Genomic DNA, 23393 nt, shown 5'->3' with positions numbered 1-23393 from the left:
AATGAACCACCATTTGACCCAGCAGTCCCACTCCTTGGTCTATATCCAAAGAACTTAAAATCAGCATACTACAGAGATACAGCCACATCAATGTTTACAGCAGCTCAATTCACAATAGCTAGATTGTGGAACCAACCTAGATGCCCTTCAACAGATGAATGGGTAAAGAAAATGTGGTGCATATACACACCGTAAAGAAGAATGAAATTATGGCATTTTCAAGTAAATGGATGGAGCTGAAAAATATAATGCTAAGTGAAATAGGCCAATCTCCTAAAAACCAAAGGCTCAATGTTTTTCCTGATAAGCAGAAGTTAATCCATAATGGGGTGGAGAGGATGAAGGAACTTTGGATTGTGCAGGGGGGTGTGAGGGGAGGGGAAAAGGTGGGGGATGGGAAGGATGGTGGAATGAGATGGACATTATTATCCTACGTACATGTATGCTTACACCACCAGTGTGACTCGGCACCAGGTTCAGTCAGAGGAAGGAGAAGTTGTGCTCCATTGGTGTACAATGTGTCAAAATGCATTCCACTGCCATTTATAACTCATTAGAACAGATTTAAAAATGTAAAGGAGAGGAAAATACTGAAAAAAAAAAAAAACAAGGACAATCTCTCCAGATTTATCCGTGGACTCAGCACAAGCCCTGTGAAAATCCCAGCCAGTCCCCAAAAGGTCACTTACTCTGTGGTTCCAATTACATGAACTTTCCAGAGCAGGCAAATCCCTGGAGATAGAAAGTAGAATATCTGTGGGTACAGGTGGGGTGGAGAAGAGTCACTGCTTATGAGTACAAGTTTCCTGTTTTGCAGTGATGACAATGTTCTAAAATTAGACAGTGTTTACGATTGCACGACTCTGCGACATACTAAAAATCACTGCACTTAAAAATTTAGAAGGGTAAATCTTGTGGTGTATGAATTATGTGTCAGAAAATCTGTTATAAAAATAATGAAGATTTAGAAATTTTTTCAGTTTAATATTAACTGCCATCTATCAAAGAAGAGAGAACTGAACATTCTTGGGCATTTACTATAAGTTGTTGCCTTGGTCTACACAGAGAGATGATGATGATGAAGATAGATTGGTTGACAGATGGATGATTGATAGATGGATGGATAGAGAACCATTTACTCCTGACAAGAGTCTTATTACATAGGCATTATAATCTCTACTCTATAAGAAAAAATTAAATTTTTAAAGAAATAAATTTGACAAAGGTCACTGATCTAGTAAGAGGCAAGGCCAGAATTCTTGACCAAGTCTCTCTGATTCTAATGCGTATGCTTTTAATCCTCCCACTTGTTTTTATTTTTGCATGTTAATAAATTTCTTCTGTTGATCTTGTGTGCCTTGGGTCTCATTCCTCTCTCCTCCATATCACATGTGCTCCAAAATGTTTCCTAATCCCAAAAGAAATACAAAGAAGCAGAGGAAAGCATCAACTTTGTGTGGGTCACAAAAGGGTAAATGGTTTCCAGTATCGGTCACACTCTGGAATGTTGGGAATCTTGGCCCATAAATCAATGATAGTGCAGATAATTTTCATTTTGCAAAACAATAAAGCCAAGATATTTTTCCATGTTTTATTGGTGCATTATGGTTGTGCATACTGGTGGAATTTGTTGTTACTTCTTTATATATGCACAATATAACAATATAATTTAAAGCCACACATTTAAGTGGCTATATTCTTCCTAGTTTTTAAAACACTCTTATTTATCTTTTTATTTCACATGATCTCATGAAATTGAGATATTGTCATTATCTGACAATAATGGGAAAATGCAATTAAGAAATTGCCATTATTAAATGACTTGCCAAAGGCCACACAGGTTGTATTTGAAAAATTCAAGACTCAGTTCCAACCACCTGAGCCAAGGTCTCGTTTTCTCCAAAAAACAGAAATGGAATCTAGAGTACGGCTGAGGAGCAGGCCCACTGGTGAGTCACCGCGACCAAGGAGCCTGATTCCCCCAGAGGCTCAGAGGGCGCTGTCTGCCGGAGGGAGGCCCCTCCCGCGGCGTGCAGCAAGATGCACCCCGTTCTGGTTTGATTCACGGAGCACACAAACCCTCCCAGCCCCTCCACTTCATCAGGACAATGGAGGAGAGTGAGGTCACTCTGGACTCGGGTGACCTTGAAGCTCCTCTAGAGTTTGATCAGTAAATCACGGGGCGGCTTCTGCACTTCAACCGCTGTTAGGTACTTTCAGGACGCTGAGGCTGGCTGACGCCAAGGCAGAACCATGGTGGGAGCCGTGGGAGAGGACAGGGTCTCAGCTCCTGGCAGTCGGAGGCAGAGAGGCGGGAGGCGGCAGGGGCTGCAGACCCCAGTGACCGGCCTCCCCCAGCCAGACCCCACCAGCCTATGGTTCCCGCCACCTCCCTGAAAGTCCATTCCAATCGTTACTCCATCAACTGGATTCATGCCCTGATGAAGCCAGGGATCCGACCTCTCCCCCTCTGAAGGCGGCTGCGCTGCCTGGCACGTGAGCTCCAGGACACTCCAGACCTGAACGGTACCAGTGGAGCGGAGTGAGCCTCAGAGCTGCTGGCTCTCAGGCTCCGGAGAGGAGGCTGCAGCCCGGAGGGGCAGGAGAGGCCTCTGATAACCTGCAGGGCGCTCCCCTCAGATCCCAGGCGAGATCTGCACATGTGTGAGACGCAGTGGCCCCGAGGCAGGTCAAGGACCTTAAGGCAAGACCTACCAGATCAGATCCTTGCCAAGTAATTTAACCAAGTCCAACCGCAAATCTCAAAATATGTAAAACATACAGGAAAACAGAAACATCTAGCAGCCAAGGAAAAACAGCACCGTCTCTGGCATCCAATTAAAGAACGATAAGGTAGGGTGAAGAAGGGAAAAGCTCAACAGAAACTGGTCCAGAAATGACACGGTGGGAGAATTAAAGCAGCTGTTTCGACCGTGATCAGAGGCACACAGGGAGAAGACGTGCGTGAGCGGGTGGTGACCAGCGAGCTGACCCGGGGGCAGCAGGAGTCCTGGAAGAACAGAGAGGGAGAAGATCAGGACCGTCGGAAGGAGCCCGGAGAAACCGCAGATTTATGACATGTTGTGCCAAGAAGCTCAATGGACTTGACACTCCAAAATATGAAGAAAACATCAAGTCAAACTGGCTAAAACTGATGGCAAAGAGCACAGTGCAGACTCATAACCACGCATGAATACACATAAACACACAGTAGGCACACTGACATGCACACACACAAGAACACAAAACACACAAACACACTGACATGCACACACACAAGAACACAAAACACACAGACATACACACACACAAGTACATGAAACACACACACAGACACACAGACATGCACACAAAGTACACAAAACACACACAGACACACACAGACATGCACATACACAGACACACTGACATGCACACACACAAGTACACAAAACACAGATATAGACACACAAGCATGCACACATATAGACACATACAAGCACACACATTGACACATAAACAGTATGTAGACACATAAGCACACACATGTACACACACATAAATACACACACAGACATAAGCAGGCACACACCCACGTAGCCAGACATAAACACACATGTAGATGCATCAACATGAACACACGTCAACACCTAAACACGTACACAGGCACACATAAACGTGCACACACACGCAGACACACAAACACACATGCACTTGAACAACACCCACGTGTGGAAGGCTGTGCCACAACAGCCAGGGATCTCTCACAACAATCTGTTGTGCTGAAACATCCAAGAATATAAGGACTGGACAAAAATCCAGCTGCCTCCAAACTGCCGTTTAGCACGTCCGCGTTCCTAATGGGCTGGGCAGCCGTCTGCAGGAACGCGGGAAGGACAGCACGCCTTTATGTGCAGGGACCTAGCAAGGGAAGCCATGTTTGCAAACGTCCCTGTGTTCCAGGTCTACTCCAGCACGTTCTGCGGCAGCAGGTCAAGACTGCGGCTTGGGAGCGAGCTTTGTCCACCCACTCAGTGATTTCCTGGAGCGGTAGGCGTGACTTGGAGCTGAGAGGTCCCCAGAGGCCCCAGCTTCTCCCCTGCAGTGGTGCTGCTGCGGGGGTGGAGAACAGGCAGAGGGGCCTACCGGGGACATGCCATGAAGGAGACGGGGACGCCAGTCCCTCCGCCTGCCTTTCATCTCCTGGCTCCACCGCACACGCCCCACCAGGGGGTACCCCACCAGAAGCCCGAAAGCAGTGTGTCTACTTGACCATGGACTGGAGCCTCAAAACCATGGCCACAGATATGAAACGACCTTTTCTCTTTATGCGTCGATCATCTCAGGTATTCGTCACAGTGATGGACGGCTGACCACCGCAGCATTTATTGACCAGAGTCAGACAGCTCTCACGTTGAAGGAATGGTTTCTTGAGGACTCTAATCCTGTGGGCCCATCTGATGAGGGGAAGTCAGCTGCTTTAGGATCTTGGAGATCAGGGATCTTCCAAGAGGGATTCCTGAAATATAAACGGGAGCATCCATGGGAGGTGCATTCGGGAGTGTGAGGGTGAGTGCCCAGGGCTTCCAGGAGCCTGGAGGAAGGAAGCCCGGGAGGCAGGAGCTATGCAGGGAATTCTTCCATGGCATCCGGGATGGGGTCTCCGGGAAGGAATGCACGTTGCTCAGGACCAGCGCTCGCGTCCCCTGCTGGAGGTGGGGACATCGGGGTGCTGCCCCTGCACAGTCCAGCCTGTGAGCGCCAGACGTTCTTCAAGCCTCTCCAGCACCTCGGGGATGTTGAGTCCTTGGTGATGGCCACATCCTGGTCACCTCTCATTTACATAAGGGTGTGCCCTAGCACTTCATCGGATTCCTTCCTGGTTCAGACAGTGCCTGTCTGGAGGAAATCTCGCCCAGGTGGGGTCCAGCAGGGTGGTCCTTTGAGGTTTGCCTCACATCATCTGGCTTCAATGGCAGGCACCCCACACCTGGGAAAAGGACCAGCTAGCTGCAAGACCATCTAGGGGCAGGACAGATAAATCTTGCAAAACTCCTTTGGAGGGTGGTAGTCAGGCGTGGAAGGAAACGGGGAGAACGAAGCTTGGGTAAGGATTAATCATTTGGGCATTCTTTCCAGTTTGCAAGGAGGTACCCCAAATGGCTTTTCTACCGTGAGGAGAGAAGAGGGGGCCAGTTCGCCCTTCCAAGACACAGGTTGCTATTCTACCAGATTCCACCGGTTACGAAGAATTACTGAGAGCTAATATGTTAATCAGCATATTTGGTGAACTGGAAGTGTGTGTGGTTTTTCACAGAAACACAAAATATTTTTCTACACCCTTGGCCCCCAGAAGCCCAGATAGGAGGGGTTTCCAGCTGTTGGGTTCATTGCTAAGCATGGAAACACTGTCTACATGTCAAGAAAGGGCTTCGGGCAATTGCTAATTGAAACTAAAAGCTTCTCCATTGCTAACAGAGACCACTAGCAGCACTGAAGCCCCGGTGTTAAGTCCCTACAGTACCCCAGTCCACCCCAGGTGAATGGCCACAATCTGTAGTCGGAAAACCTTGGCAAAACGCTGAGGTTTCCCTAGATCTCCAAGGCAGACAGCAACATCAGATTCCTGTGGATTCGGTTATTTTCCTAGAACAACTGGGGTAAAGATGAGACAAAGAGAGGAACAGGAGTCCCGGGACTTGTGTTCTGGCAGCCTGCGGAATAAAAGCTCTCACAACAAATTATTTCCAATCATCATCTCGTTTTTCTACTCTCAGAGCACTATGCAGCTCCAAAAAATGTGTTTCTTTCGTTTGTTCCAATTGCCGTGATGTTACAAATGCATTCTTCTCAGTCTCTGAAGATTGTCGACTTCGTTTTCCTCTTCCGTACAACTTACAGCTTCCCACTGATAGAAATGGGTCTCTTGCCTCCAGAGAGATCTCGTCACAGAAACAACTGCTCCATGTCGTCTAGTAAATCTTTTTGGCTCTCTGGTCTCTGTTGCATTTTGGGGGGGGGGGGCGGGGACACTGGGGATGGAACTCAGAGGTGCTTCACCACCAAGTCACAACCCCAATCCCTTTAGTCTTTCATTTCATTCGCTAAGTTGCCAGGCTCGACTCAAAAACGCCAACCTCTTGCCTCCGCCTCCCAAGTCGCTGGCGTGATAGGCACGTACCCCTGTGCTCTGCCCCATTTTTTTTCTTCTTGGTAGTAAAATATACTTACCTCGTTTCCCATATTTACTTTATCATAACATATACATTCCTAGCCATTTAACTTTTTTCTTCTATTGTGGTAAAATACACTGTGAAGGTAAATTTAGGAGTCAACCTGCTTAGGCTAAGGACACCCAGACAGCTGTGTGTCTGAGAGGGTGTTTCTGGGGGAGATCCACCCCACCCACGCTGGGCAGGCATCATCCAGGTAAGTGATGGAGGGTCAGGGAACGGAGAGGCTCAGGAAAGACCGGTTTGCTCTCTCCTGCAGTTGGGACACCACCTTCTCCTGCCCTGGGACATCAGAACCCCATCCCTCAGGCCTTCAGTGTTAGACAGTCACACCGTTGGCTCCCGGGGTTCTGAGCCTTTGGACTCAGGCGGAGTTGTGATTCCGGCTTCCCTAGTTCTCCAGTTTGCAGATGGCAATGAGGTTTTTCAGCTTCCATAACTACATGAGCCAATTCCCATAATAAATCCCCCCTCACGGAGCCATATATCTGATTGCTTCTGTCTCTGGAGAGCCATGCTAATACAGACACAGGACACAAAATTCACCATCTTCACCATTTTTAAGCAGACCGTTTGGTGGTGTTAAATACATTCATGACACTGTGCATCAACCAATCATGCATGTCCAGAACCCTTTTATTCTTGCAAAACTGAGACTCTGCACCCATTAAACGACCTTTATTCCCCCCTCCCCGAGCACCTGGCAACCACCAATCCGCTTTCTGTCCCTGTGATTTTGATTACCTAAGTATTATCTCATGTAAGTGGAATCACACAGAATTTGTCCTTTCGTGATTTTATTTTACTTAGCATAATGTGTTCAGGATTTATCCATGTTAGGCAGAATTAATGTTGTCAAAATGGCCATACTACCAAAAGTGCTATACAGATTCAATGCAATTCCAATTAAAATCCCAATGACGTACCTTACAGAAATAGAGCAAGCAATCATGAAATTCATCTGGAAAAATAAGAAACCCAGAATAGCTAAAGCAATCCTTGGCAGGAAGAGTGAAGCAGGGGGTATCACAATACCAGAACTTCAACTATACTACAAAGCAATAGTAACAAAAACAGTATGGTATTGGCACCAAAAATAGACAGGTAGATCAATGATACAGAATGGAGGACACGGACACAAACCCAAATAAATACAATTTTCTCATACTAGACAAAGGGGCCAAAAATATGCAATGGAGAAGAGATAGCCTCTTCAACAAATGGTGCTGGGAGAATTGGAAATCCATATGCAACAGAATGAAACTAAACCCCTATCTCTCACCATGCACGAAACTAAACTCACAATGGATTGAAATCAGACCAGAGACTTTGCATCTTATAGAAGAAAAAGTAGGTCCAAATCTTTACCTTGTTGGCTTAGGATCAGACTTCCTTAACAGGCCTCCCATAGCACAAGAAATAAAAGCAAGAATCAATAACTGGGATAGATTCAAACTAAATAACTTTCTCTCAGCAAAGGAAACTATCAGCAATGTGAAGAGAGAGCCTACAGAGTGGGAGAAAATCTTTGCCAACCATACTTCAGATAGAGCGCTAATTTCCAGAATCTATAAAGAACTCAAAAAACTCTACACCAAGAATACAAATAATCCAATCAACAAATGGGCTAAGGAATGAACAGATGCTTCACAGAAGAAGATATACAAGCAATCAACAAACATATGAAAAAATGTTCACCATCTTTAGTAATAAGAGAAATGCAAATCAAAACTACACTAAGATTCCATCTCACCCCAAGGAATGGCGATTATCAAGAATACAAGCAACAATAGGTGTTGGCGAGGATGTGGGGAGAAAGGTACACTCATATATTGCTGGTGGGACTGCAAATTAGTGCAGCCACTCTGGAAAGCAGTGTGGAGACTCCTTAGAAAACTTGGAATGGACCCACCCTTTGACCCAGCTATCCCACTCCTCGGCCTATACCCAAAGGACTTAAAATCAGCATACTACAGAGATACAGCCACATCAATGTTCATAGCTGCTCAATTCACCATAGCCAGATTGTGGAAACAACCTAGATGTCCTTCAGTTGATGAATGGATAAAGAAACTGTGGTATATATACACAATGGAATATTACTCAGCCGTAAAGAATGATAAAATTATGGCATTTTCAGGCAAATGGATGAAATTGGAGAATATCATGCTAAGTGAGATAAGCCAATCTCAAAAAACCAAAGGAAGAATGATCTCGCTAATAAGCGGATGATGACACATAATGAGGGGCGGGGAGGGCAAGAATGGAGGAAGGAAGGACTGTATAGAGGGATAAGAGGGGTGGGAGGGGTGGGGGGAGGAAAAAATAACAGAATGAATCAAACATCATTACCCTATGTAAATGTCTGATTACGCAAATGATATGCTGTTACTCCATGTACAGAAACAACTTGCATCCCATTTGTTTACAATAAAAATAAATTAAAAAAAAAGATTTATCCATGTTGTAACATCTATAGGAAATTTCTTTTCCTTATAAGGTTGTATAACATAGCATATATATACACATATATATATATATAATATATATATCACATTTTGCTTATCTATTCTTTCATTCATTGATATGTGGGATATGTGGGTTGCTTCCACAGTGCCATTGTGAATGATGTTTCTATGAAGATGGAAATAAAAATATGTCTTAGAGCCCTTGCTTTGGATTCTTTCGAGTATGTGCACAGAAGTAGAATGGTTAGATTATATGACAATTCTATTTCTAATTTTTTTGAAAAATCACCATAGTGCTTTCTACAGTGGCTGTACAGTTTTGCATTCCTATCAACAGTGTGCAAGGGTTCGAAGTTTTTTCCTTCTTTTCTCTTTTATTTCTTGAGACAGAGTCTCACAAGCAAGTCTTGAACTTGCGTGGCTCTAGTGATCCTTCCACCTCAGCCTTCCAAGTAGCTGGACTCCAGGCACGTGCCACCACACCCAGTTCCAGATCTCCATGCCCTGGGAGTGTGCGTGTGTGTGTGTGTGTGTGTGTGTGTGTGTGCTGGGGACTGAACTCGGGAGCTCACACAGGCTAAGCTCATGGGCTGAGCTTCCCTCTAAGCCACTTTCAGTGTTTGGGTTTGTTGCTGTTATTTTGCTCTTGTTATGGTGATCATCCTAGTGGGCAGGAGGTGGTCTCTCCACAGCTTTGATTTGCATTTCCCTTTGATGAAGGGCACTGATCATCTTTCCTATACTTATTGGCCATTTGTCTATCTCCTTTGAGGAATGTTTACTCAAGTTGTTTGCCCATTTTTGAACCAGGTTGTGGGGTGGTTGTTGTGTTTTGGAAGTTCTCTGTGTATTCTGTATATTAATCCTTTATCAGATATGTAATTTGTAAAACTGATTCCCATTCTGTAGGTTACTGTTTTACTATGCTGATAGTGTCTTAGATGTGCGGAAAGCTTACATCTTAATGAGGTCCAATTTGTCCTTTATTCTTTTGCTGTTGTCTGTGACTTTGGTGACATATGTAGGAAACCATTGTCAAATCCAACGTTGTGAGGATTTTGCCCTAAATGTGTGATGGTATTAGGTTTCTATTTAGGTCTTTGATCTATCTTGAGTTAGTTTCACTACGTGGTGTCAGGTAAGGGTTCAAACTCATCTGTTTGGGTGGACGTCCACTTTCCCAGCATCATTTGCTGAAAAGACCATCCTTCCCCCACTACATTGCCTTGAAACCCTCGTCAAAAACCATTTGACAATATTTACAAGATTCTGTTTCTCGACTCTCTATTCTACTCCTTTGACCTATGTGTTTGCCCTTACATGACACTGTTTTGTTCAGTGCAGCTCTGTAGTAAGTTTTGAAGTCAGGATGAGTGAGTTCCCAAGCTTGCTCTTCTCTTGGAGACTGCTCTGGTTAACCAGGGTTCCATGAGAGTCCGATAGAATTTTAGGACGGGTTTTCCTATTTATGCAAAAAAGCATCATTGGGATCTTGCTGGGAATTGCATTGGTTCTGTAGATCACTTTAGATATTACTGACCTACCAATAACACGACGTCTTCCAATCCATGTTTTAGAACACAGACTATGTTTCCATTTATTTATGTCTTCTTTGATTTCTTTCAGTTACATTTTGCCATCTTCCTTGCACAAGTCCTTTGCCTTCAAGGTAAGTTAATTACTATTTTATTCTGCTTGATATTATTGTACGTGAAGCTGTTTCCTTAATTTTGTTTTCAGACTGTTCATTGCTAGTTTACAGAAATGCAACTGATTTTTGTATGCTGACTTTGAATCGTGCTACTAGGCTGAGTTCATTTGTTCTTTTGTGGAATCTTAGGGTTTTCTTCATATAAGATCACATCATCTGTGAACAGAGATAATTTTACTTCTCCATTTCCAGTTTGGGTTCCTTTTATTTATTTATTTTTCTCACCCAGTTGCTCTGGGTAGAACTTCTAGTACCATGTGGGACAGAAGTCGGGGAAGCAAGCATCCTTGCTGTGTTCCTTACCTCGGAGGAAAAGATTTCAGTCTTCCATCAGTAAGTATGACATTCATTCTAGATTTTTCATATATGGCTTTTATTATGTTGAGGTGGTTTCCTTTTATTCTTTACTTATTTTTTTAAATTTTTTATTTGTTGTAATTAGTTATGCATGATGTAGAATGCATTTTGATACATCATGCATATTATGGAGTATAACCTCTCATTCTTCTGGTTGTACATGATGTAGAGTTACACCAGTTGTGTAATCATATATGCACATAGGGTAATAATGTCCAGTTCATTCTACTATCCTTTCTACTCCCATACCCCCTCCCCTCCTTTCATTCCCCTCTGTCTAATCCAAAGTAGCTCTATTCTTCCCTTGCCCTCCCCTTATTGTGAATCAGCATCCACATATCATAGAAAACATTCAGCCTTTGGTTCTTTGGGATTGGCTTATTTCACTTAGCATAATATTCCCCATCTCCATCTATTTACCAGCAAATGCCATAATTTCATTCTTATTTAAGGCTGAGTAATATTCCACTGTGAATATATACCACATTTTCTTTATCCATTCATCTGTTGAAGGGCACCTAGGTTGGTTCCATAATTTAGCTATTGTGATCTGAGCTACTATAAACAATGACGTGACTGTGTCACTGTAGTGTACTGACTTAAAGTCCTTTGGTATAAACTGAGGAGTAGGATAACTGGGCTGAATCATGGTTCCATTTCAAGTTTTCTGAGGAATCTCCGTACTGCTTTCCAGTTTTTATCATAAAAAGTGTTGAGTTTTGGCAAGTGACTTTTCTCTTTTGAAATGATCTTGTGTGTGTGTGTGTATGTGTGTGTGTGTGTGTGTGTGTGTGTGTTCCCCTTCATTCTGTTAGTGTGATGTATTGCCTGAATCAATTTTTGCATGTAGAACCATCCTTGCATTCCATGATTAAATTCCACTTGGTCCTGGTGTATTATCATCTGAATAGACTAGTATTTTGCTTAAGATTTTTGGCATCAATGTTCATGAAGGATATCAGTCTGCAAGTTTTTTTGTAATGACTTTGACTATGGTAGTAGGGTAATGCTGACTCCATACAATGAGTTAGGAAGTATCTGTTCCTCTTCCTTTATGTATTATTTTAGGAAATGTTTGAGAAAGATTGGCTCTTATTTAATCTTATTTGGAAGAATTTACCAGTGAAAGCATCATGTCCAAGGATATTCTTGGTCAGGAGAGCTTAGATAACTTAGTCTCCTTACTCAATGTATGTCTTTTCAGATTTTCTATGTCTTCATGATGCATTCTGGGTAGGTTTTGTTTTTCTAGGAATTTATCCAATTTGTTAGCATACAGTTGCTCATAGTACTCTCTTACAATGCATTTTCTGTAGAATTAGTAGGAATATTTCCACTTTCATTTTGGATTTTAGTCATTTGTCTTCTCTCCTTTTACCTTAGTCCATCTAAATAAAATTTTGCCAATTTGATTTTTTTTTCAAAGAGACAAATTTTGGTTTCATTGATTTTCTGTATTTTTTATTTTCTATTTTATTTCTTCTCTAATCTTTATTATTTCCTTCCTTCCTTCTTCTAACTTCGGGTCTAGTTTGTTTTTTTAAAGGTAGGTCTTGATTTCAGATCATTTTTTTTTCCGAGGAGGGTAACTGGGGATTGAACTCAGGGGCGCTTCACCACTGAGCCACATCCCCAGCCTTGGTTTGTATTTTACTTAGAGACGGGGTCTCACTGAGTTGCTTAGCACCTCGCTGTTGTTGAGGCTGGCTTTGATCTCACTATCCTCCTGCCTCAGCCTCCTGAGTCACTGGGATTACAGGCTGTGCCCAGATCTCTAAGTATTTTCTAATTTTCCTTGTGATTTGGTCTTTCATGCATTGGTTATTTAAAGGTGTGCTGTATAATTTCCAAAATTTGAGAATTTTACAGTTTGTTTTCTGTTACTGGTTTCTAAATCCATTCCACTATGGCTGGAGAATATACTTTCAAGGACAGGTATTCAAAGTTCATTTGTAACCTAACAAATCGAGAGGTATTAACAGTTAGTTTGTAGCCTTGTGTGCACTTGAGATGTGTGTGGTGGTGTTGGAGGGGGTGTGTCCTGTAGATGTCTGTTAGATTCAGTTCATTCACTGTGTTCAGCATTCTATTTCCTCATCTTCTATCCATCATCAAGTGTGTGGTATTGGAGTCTCCAACTATTATTGTAGAACTCTTTATTTCTCCTTTCAATTCCGTCAGGTTTTTGTGGTTATTTTGTTTTTAATGTTTAGGTCTTTCTGTGTTGTCCACACTTGGCTGGAACCTGGGACCCTCCGGCCTCAGCCTTACGAGTGTCCAGGAACAGAAGTATGTGCCACTGTGCCCACTCAGTCAGCGGCTTCATACTTTTGATGGTTTGTAACTACTGTGCAAAAAAAAAAAAAAACATGTATATATGGTTGTCTCCCGTAACTTGTTTTTAAAATTTTAGGTCTATTCAATGTTAGTACAGCCAACTCTGCACTCTGGCACAGAATCTTTTCCCAATACTTTCATTTTCAACCATTTATGTCTTTGGATCTCAAAGTGCATCTCTTGGGAATACCATAGAATTGGATCATGTGGTTTTTTCTTTTTATATTTATTTATTTACTTGGTAATGGGGTTGAACCCAGGGGTGCTGAGCCACTGAGCCACATCAGCAGTCCTTTTTTCTTTTTTTTTATGTTAAGACGGGGTCTTGCTAAGTTGCTTAGGTCCTCACTAAGTTGCTGAGGCTGGCTTTGAACTTGGGATCCTCCTGCCTCGGCCTCCAGAGCCACTGGGGTTATAGGTGCACACCATGGTGCCCAGCTGGATCATGTTTTTAAATTCATTCTGCCCGTCTCTGTCTTTTAATTAAGACAGTTTAGTCAATTTACGTTTAAAGTAATTCTAAAAAGGAGGGACTTGCTTTGTTGTTTTGCTATTTGTTTGTATATGCCTTTAAGCTTTTGTTGTCCACTTCCTGCACTATCACCATTTCTATTTGGTTTCTCATTTTCTTTTATGCACATCCTATAGCTATTTTCTTTGTGATTACATGTGGATTAAATTTAACATCCTAAAATTAAAACATTTTAATTTGAATTTAGACCAGCTTAACTTAAATGACATACAAAAATTCTGCTCCTGCACACCACTGTCTCTATCCCTCTGTTATTGGTGCCACAAAATCATCTTTTCTTATATATCTTTTTATTTATATGTGGTGCTGAGGATCGAACCCAGTACCTCACACATGCTGGGCAAGTGCTCTACCACTAGCTACAGTTCCAGCCCACGAAATGGTATCTTTACACTCTGTGTGCCCCGAAACATGCTTTTCTCTTTAGTTTCTTAAATTATACAAAAATGTGAGTGACTATGCATTCTTATAATGATGCTATCTTTTATAGTATCACCCCTAATGAGTTTTTGAAAACTGGGCTTCGAGTCACTGTCCAGCGTCCTTTCATTTCAGTCTGCAGGACTTCCTGGAGCTTTTCCGGCAGGGAAAATCCTAGTGGTAAGACTCCCTCAGGTCTGACTTATCTGGGAATCTCTTAATTTCTCCCTCACCTTTCTTTGAAGGACATTTTTGCCAGATACAATTCATGACTGAGATTTTTTTAACACTGAAATATATTAAATATATTGGCCCATTGTCTTTTAGTCTCTAAAATTTCTGATGAGAAATCTGCTAATCTTACTGAAGGTCCCTTTTATGTGATGAGTATTTTCTGTTTCTTTGTCTGGAGAAGGTTTAATTTTAATGTGTCTTGGTCTCTTTTAGCTTACTTGGAATTTGCTAAATTTGCTGGATGTTTACATTCATGTCTTTCATCAAATTTGAGAAGTTTTCAGCCATTATTTCTTCCAGTATTCTCCCTGCCCCTTTATCTCCCTCTTCTCCTTCTGGGACTCCCCAAGTGCTTGGTTGGGCCAGTTGATGGTACCTCAGGTCCCTCAGACTGTCCCTTCAGCTTTGTTTGTTTCTTAGACGTCTGGTTTCCTTCTTCCTATTTTCAAGTTCACTGATTTTTTCTTCTGCCTGCTCAACACTAACTTTGCTTCCCCTTTTTATATTTGTTATTGTACTTTCTTAGCTCCAGAAATTTTTTCCCTTTATATTTTCTTTTTATCAATTGTTCCATTTTGTTAACACATTGTTTCCTTGACTTTTCCCACATCTTCCTTTAGTTCTTTGAGCTTTTTTTTTTTTTTTTTTTTTTTTTTGATATGTCTTCCCAGGCTGGTCTCAAACTCCTGGGCTCAAGTGACACTCTTGCCTCAGCCTCCCGAGTAGCTGCGACTGCAGGTGTGCACCTCTGCACTGCCACACTGACTCTTTGGGCATCTGTAAGACAGTCATTTTAAAGTCTGTCTAGCAGATCTGCCATCAGCACCCCTTCCCCACTGAGGGACAGTATCTCCTAATTAATTATTTTCCTTTGAATGAGAAACTTTCCTCTGCATGCCCTGTGAATTTTTTTTAGTTAAAAACTGGCTAGTTGAATGAATCTAACAATGTGGTAACTTAAAATAAGATTATTGTCTCTCCTTGGCTCCCCCGGAGTTTTTTTTTTTTTTTTTTTTTTTTTTTTTTTTTTTAACCTGTTTTAGCATTCTTTTCTTTTTTGGTGTTGTTTTGAATTGTCTCTATACCAAGGGTCAACCTGAGGTATAAACTTCAGTTCCTCAAGCTTGTACCTTTGCCAGGGCAGGAGAGTTTACTTTCCCATATATTCCCTATATATAGGTTGCTTTTGAATGTCTTTGTGGTTTACTCAGTTTTTTTTTGCTGCTGAACAAAAGACCTGACAAGAACAATTAAGAGGAGGAGAAGTTTGGGGGCTTACAGTTTCGGAGGGCTCAGTCCACAGATGGCGACTCCATTCCTTGGGGCTCAACATCACGGCGGAAGTGCGGTGGAAGGAAGTGGCTCAAGACATCACACCAGGGAGCAGAGAGAGCTCTGCTCACCATGAACAAAATGTACAACCCCCAAGCACGCCCCCATAACCCACCTCCTCCAGCCACACCCTACTGCCCACAGTTACCAGTTAATTCCTGTTAGGGGAATAATGCACTGATGAGGTTAAGGCTCTCATAACCCAATCACTTCACCTCTAAACCTTCATACATCGTCTCACATGTGAGCTTTTGGAGGACACATATCTAAACCAAACACTTATTAATATTCAGTTCTGAAAATTGGAAAAAGGAAAATGAACAGAAAGAAGAGTCCTGGCCCTTTAAATCTCAGGAAGTCTCCTTGGTGCAGAGGGAGGGGCAGTGGGTGCCCACCTCGGCCATCAGCTCAGGTCCCTAGTACTTGCAGGACAGGACCCTTTTTGCCCATTTGGCTCCTGCAGGCTGCTCCAGGAACATGTGCATGGCTCTCTGCATCTTCTCTGTTGCATATCATTCTTTTCCTTTTCTTTTTTAAAATACTAATTTGCATCCCCTTGCCCTTTGCAGGCAGTAATAACATTTTCATACCTCCGCCTGCCAGCTCTAGGCAATACTAATTTACTTTTTACCTCTGTAGCAGGGTTTTGCAAACTACTATCATGAGGTAAATTCAGTTTGTGGCCTATTTTTGTAAACAGCTCTATGGGAACACAGCCAAGACCACTCATTTACATAAAATCCATTGCTATTTTCTCTGCACAAAAGCAGTGTTGAGCAGTTGTTAACAGACCTGTTTTATGACCAACGAAGCCTAGAATATTTACCGCATGGCTCTTTACAGAAGTGTTTGCTACCTCTTGGGTTAGATTTTCATTGCTGTAACAAAAAACCTGAGAAAGTCATTTTAGAGAAGGATTTTTTTTTGGCACATGGTTTCAAAGGTTTTAGTCCATGTCAAGTGGTTCTGCTTTTTTCTAGGCCCATAGTGAGGTAGTTCTTCATGCTAGAAGTGTGGTAGAGGTAAGCTGCTCATTTCACAGCTGCTGGGAAGCAGAGAGAGCGAGCGAGAATGAGGCCAAGGACAAAATGTACCCCTCTAGCACATGCTTCAGTGAGCTACCATCTCTAACTAGGTCCTACCTCCTTAAGTTTGTACCTCTGCCCAATAGTTCAATTATGAACTGATCAACTGATATGAGGGCTCTGATCAAACCCTAACAGTCCCAACTCTAAACACTGCTGCATTAGCGACCAATCCTTCCATACCTGAACCTTCGGGAGACATTCCATATCCAAACCAAAACACCTCTGCTAGCCTTTCTGGACATTTACATGTACATGGAATCACACAATATGCAATCTTTTCAATCTGGCTTTTTTCATTCAGAATGATTTGGAGGTTCATCCATGTAGCAGGGATAACAAGTTTGTTCCTTTTCATTGCTGAGTAATATCTCATTTGAAGAATGTCCCAGTTTGCCTATCCATTGGCCATTTGATAAGACATGTGGATTGTTTCCACATTTTTGCTGTTATGAATTAAGCTGTGAACATTCACATACGAGTCTTTGTACAGGTATGCATTCATTTCTTTTGGGTAGATACATAGAATTACTGGATCATATGATAGGTTTGTGTTTAACATTTTAAGAAAATGTCAGACTAGTTTCCAAAACACTTGTACTATTTTATATTCCACCAGTAATGCACGAGAGCTCTCCTTTCTCCATCATCCCCTACACTGGTTACATGTATCTTGACTACACCATTCCAGTGGGTGAAGTGACATTGTGTTGCAGTTTTAATTTGAATTTCCAAGTCACTAGTGATGTTAATCATCTTTGGTGCTTTTAAACCATTTGTATATCCACGTATCTTCTTTCACGAAACGTTTATTCAGTAAATTTGCCCATTTATAAACTGTTTCCTCATAGTTGAATTATAAGAGTTCCTATCTGTACAAGTATTTTGTAAGAAATGTAATTTGAAGATACCTCTGTACATGCTGTAGGTTGTCTATTTGGGTTCTTCATGGTGTCTTCTGAAGCACATTTCCATCTTGATGAGGTCTAATTTATTAATTTTTAATGGATCTTTTGTTTTCATTTTTTTATTGCATATTTTGGTTAGGTCATATCTTTGACTAACCTAAGGTCAGGAAGATTCTGTCCCATTTTCTTCTAGTGGTTACAGTTTCAGTTCTTATGTTAGGTCTTGAATCCATTCTGAATTGCTTTTTGCACATGGTGCAAGGTAAGGTTTAAAACTGTCTCATCATTTGTCAAAAACATCAGCCTTTCCCTGCATGTCTTGGAACATTTCCTGAGAATCAACAGCCCTAAGTCTGAAGGTTTACCTTGGTACTCTACATTCCAGTCCATGGATCTGTGCAGAGGTTAATACCACATTCATCATCTTCTGCAGAACAACACCCAAATTTTCAAATGAAGAAATGTAAGTTTCTACAATTTATTTTTTCTTTAAAAATTATTTTTTACTATCCTGGGTTCTTGGCAATAATATATTAAAGTTTAGGATCAGCTTGTTAACTTCTGGGGGAAAAAAAGTGCCAGAATTTATTTAGGCGTTGGGTTGAATCTACAGATGGCTTTGGGAAGAACAGACACCTTAACAATTTTGAGTGTTCCAATGCAAAAATATGGAGTGAGTCTCTCTCCATTTATTTTGATCATTATTATCCTCAGCAATATTTTGTAGATTTTAGTGTGTAAGCTTCACATTGTTATATTTACTCTTAAATGTGTTTATTATCAACTGAAGCTTTTCTTGATTTCATTTTTCTTACCTGTTTGTTGCCAGTAGAAATACAAATACTTTTTGCACACTGATCTGGAAGGCTTTTATTAACCATTGCCATGTTAAATAGAAGTGGTTGAGAGTAGACCACCTGCTTTCCTCCCTGCATTATCTTCCGTCTTTAGGAATGACGTTAGCTGCAGGTCTTCATAGACGCCCTTGTCCGACTGAAAAAACTTCCCTTCTCTCATGTTTGTGAAAGTTTATCACAAATGGGTGCATTTCACAAGATGCTTCTTCAGTTGAGATGACCGTGTGGTTCTGTCCTTTATCCTATCAATAAGGTGCACTGTTGTGTATTGATTTCCAGATGTGAAATCATCCTTGCATTACTGCCATAAATCCTACAAGACTGCAGCATGTCTTTATAGGGTGCAGGGTTCTGTTCCCTGGCATTTTGTTAAGAAATTTTGCATCTATGTTCCTAAGAGATGTTGGCATGTAGTTTTCTTAGGATGTTTTTGTCTGGTTTTGATCAGGAAAATATTGGCCTCACTATGTTGGAAGTGTTCTATTTTCCGGGAGAGTTTGTGAAGGACTGATATTAATTCTTTAAATCTTTAACAGAAAGCACCACGTAGCCATCTGGGCCTGGATTTTTCATTGGGAGATCTTTTAAGTACTAATTTAGTTTTTTTAACTACTAGGATTTTCTAATTCTTCTTGAATCGATTTTAGAAACTTGTCCTTTTTTTCTTTGCAAAAATGGGCCCATTTTGTCTAAAATGCCTTGTTGCCATGAACTTGTTCATACTGTCTTCTTACAGTTCCTTTAGTTTTTGTAAATTTTACTGAATTAGTCTTTTACTTTGGTAATTTGTGTTCTTTTTCTCAGTCTAGCTACAACTTGTGTTTTGTTGATCTTTTTAAGAGCTGTTTTTATTTCATTGATCTTCACTCTACAATAATTTCTTCCTTCTTCTAGATCTGCGTTCAGTTAGTTAAGTGGAAGTTTATGCTATTGGTTGTGGTCCTTTTATCTTTTCTGAGATAGTAGCACCCTCATGTTCACGAGAATACATTCCGAGATCCCCAGGGAAGGCCCTGTTCTGTTTTTTTTCCATGCAAACATACCTGTGCTAGTTCATTCCTAAATCAGGCACAGTAAGAGAGTAACAAGCAGCGGTGAGGCACAGCGACTCTAACAATATGCTTCAGCAAGAGCTATGTGAATGGGGTCTCTCGACCACATTTGATACGCTTGTCTTTTTACTTAAAAGGGTCATCATGGCTCCTCTTTGGCGTTACCAGAACTGCTCTTGAACTCTGGGGCAGTACCCAGAAACCTGAGGACTTGAACACAAACACTGTGACACTGTGGTAGTCCACCTGGCAACACAGCTGGCTCAGTGACTGACAGGTGGGCCCGCAGTGCAGGACGCTGGGCAAAGGGATGGTCCCTGCCCCAGGCCAGGCACCGCTGCACGGCAAGAGCCCACTGTGCTACTTGGCATGATACACAACTTCTAACCCCTGAATCATCTCTCAAGTCTTCTGGCTGCGGTTGACTTTGGGTAAATGAAACCACAGGAAGTAAAACTGTGGGGGGCACTGTGGTGTGTGCTTATAGTCGTGGATTTCCCTCCAGGCACTGTGCGGGCTCCATCCACACATTCTGACGTTTTCACTTCATATTGTTTTCTCATTCTCTTTGTGATGTCTTCTTTGACTCATGGCTTATTCAAAGTGTACTTTAATATTTCCAAATATTTGTGGATTTCCCTAATTGTGCTATTAACTTCTAACTTAATGCTATTGTGGTATGAAAAATACTATGCATGACTTTAATTCTTTTCAATTTATCAACAATTTTCTATGGTCTATTTTATGGTCTGTCCTTGAGAATATTATGTACACATGTTCTTGGGGCTTTCCTTGGACTCTGTGGGGGTTTTTGTTGTTTGGTGCTGGGGATCAAACCAGGCCCTTGTGCATGCCAAGGATGCACTCTGTCACTGAGCTATGCCCAGCCCCTCCACCGACTACAAGCCAACAGCTGGATTTCTCCCACCACCGGCAGGAGTTTACATCAACGGGTCCCTGCTGACCTGCATGCGTTCATTATGTGACATTCATCACTTTGCTCAGTTAACCAGCGACTCTTCTTGTTATTGCAGGCTTGCGCTAGGATCCTGAGTGTGCTACTCTCTTCCTCCCTATCATTCTGGTCTGAGTTCTAACGTCCCCTCCTGAGATCTTTTCTGACCATCTAACTACTTTATATCGCACCTCTGCTAGATCCTTTATTACACCATCCTGTCTTCTTCGTAGCACTGCTTGCTATCTAAAATCACCAGCGGTCACTTTGTATTCTGGCCTGCTTCCTGGGCTCACTGGGGGATAGCTGTTTCCATGAGTCCACAACCATAACTGTTTCCAGTATTCCTCTCAACAGGGTGGCACTCAATTTCTGATGGTAGTTTTATTACTGCCCTGTTTTCTGTGCTGTCTTCTGAAACTGCTGACGTGTGCCTTGGAACTACATCTATTAAGCTTTCCCCTGTTACCAACTATTTCACAGAAACTGTGGGTGACAGTGTTCCCTGTCTCCTAGTTAAGCTGCATATATGGGCTATGAGTGGTTTTTATTTACTCTTCTTGTTTGGATGTTTTGGGGAATATGTGTGGACAAATCGTGAATTGCCATTAATTCTAAGGTTATGTCAATACATCTTAAAATATATTTAATAAATTATGCTAATATTTTCATAAAGATGTTTCAATTACTAAGAAAAAGCTAGAAAAATTTACCCATCTATATAAAAATATTGTAAATGACCTTTGTAATAAAACTTTATTAATGTTGATCTAAAACATATATAACATAATTTCACCATATATAAGATGATCAAAACTTTTTTGAAAGGAGGAATTTGAAAGGCTGTATGTTTCTGTGAATGTTCAAAAGTTTAAAAAAAATTGTGGGAAGTTTCCTTTTAGCATGCTGGTATGCTATTCACACGGTTTAAAAAAAAAAAAAAAAAATCCTGTCATGCACTTTGAAATTCCAGGATGAAGATCCAGTGCAAATGCAAGTCGCTCTAGGCAAACCATGAGCAGCTCACCCAGGACTCAGTCTGGCGCTTTCTGACTGTCTGTACCCAGCTGATGGTTTAAGAGCTTTACTCTGAAATGCACCCTGGTAAAAGTGGTGTGAGACTGATTTCTGAGGGTCACCGAGGGCTCAGATGACAGCAGATACAGTCGACACAAGCAGTACAGGGAGGTCAGTCAGGACTTCCGGGTCTGTTCTGTGAGCTTAGGCACTTCTACTCCTCTGAACCTCAGTCTTCTCTTCACTACCAAGATGATAAGGCCTGGTTGTTGGAAAGGCTAAAAAGCTAATGCAGGAGACGGTAACCGTTTAAAGACATGACCTACCACTACTGCCACCACATTTGCTTACTCAGGAGCAGTGGAAAGAGGCACCACCTGAAGAGCACAAGGTGGGAAGAGCAGTGCACTCAGGTTACAGTGGTAGCCTTGTGTTATTACCAGCAATCTTGCAAAAGTTCTCTTAAAAATTCCATTCTACTTACGTGATTGCCATCCTTGAAAGAAATTAATAAAGTAATAAATATGAGAAAGTCTCTGGAGGGAAAAATGAATTGCAAGTCCCTCCACAGCATTTCTGCCCTACTGCTCTTCCTACAGGATTATTACCTGTTGGCACGTGACCTTCAAGCTAAATGGCCAAACCACTTACTAACCACTCACTAAGTAGTTGGTACTGCAAAGTAAAGGAAACTTTATCTCCAAAGGATAACAAAGGACATCTGCTGTGTGCTGGTAATGGCGCAGGAATCCACTCCTCTGAGAAGCCATGGTCTGTGAAGGTAAAGTATGGCTACATTTCCTACATACCTGAGGACCTGTATCTGTTAAATCTTGCTCACTAATGTGTTGCTAGGAGCTCCTTAGAGATGTCTCAAAGAGAAGTGGAATAAAGAACTGCTAATTATTTGGCAACAACTGTACACGCAGGTTGATAATGACTGCAGAGGAAATACATTAAGAATATCCTGTCTATGAGGTGAGTCTAAATTTCCTAAGGAGCTAGGAATACATAACAGCGGTACAACACCTGGCTAGCATGCATGAGGCCCTGGGTTCAATTCCCAGTAACACACACACAAACACAAATTCCTTTGATCTTGGTGTGTTGGCACATGTCTATAGTCTCAGCTGTTAGAGACTCAGGCAAAAAAATTGAGCCCAGTTCAACAGTGAGATTCCCATCTTAAAACAAAACAAAAATCATAAGGACATACAAAAAGCTAAGAATAACCAAGAAAAAGAAGCACTTCGAAGGCCTCAGACCAGCTGACATCAAGAGCCATCTTGAGGATGCAGTGATTACAATAATGGGTGTAAGGATGGGCATGTAGGTGCACAGGTGACCAGCTGGCCAGTGGACAGAGTCCAGGAACACGCCCCCAGGATCCTACCCTGACAAGGTCCACACGGTGAGGAAGGGGTGGTCTTTCTCAATAATACTGGATGCTAGAAACCACGAGGTAACAGTTCTTCGTCAAACCCTACCTCCCACTATTAACACAAATCAATTCATAAGATTTTGGATTTAAATGTGAAACATAAAAAAGAAAAAAACACAGCAGAGCACCTTCATGACCTTGAAGCAGACGAAACGTTGCTCATGCAGAACATGCTGACTATGAAGGAGAACATTGGAGAACTGTTCGACCTTAAAATGCAGAACTTTTCCTTCATTGAATATATTCACACAATACAATGCATTCAACAAGACTTGTGTCCAGAAAAGACATATTTAAAAACCAACATGTCAATGTAAAAAGACAATCAACACAACAGAAAAATGGGCAATTTCACACAAGGACAATCCAGGGCCAATATACTAGTCTATGGAAAGTGCTCAATCTCATTAACAATCAGTGCAATAAAATCTGAAGCCACAAGATGCCACTGCACACACATCAGGATAATGTGAAC

The sequence above is a fragment of the Sciurus carolinensis genome, chromosome 15, assembly GCF_902686445.1.
Source record: "Sciurus carolinensis chromosome 15, mSciCar1.2, whole genome shotgun sequence".
Lineage (NCBI taxonomy): Eukaryota > Metazoa > Chordata > Mammalia > Rodentia > Sciuridae > Sciurus > Sciurus carolinensis.
This window is presented reverse-complemented; position numbering follows the sequence as displayed.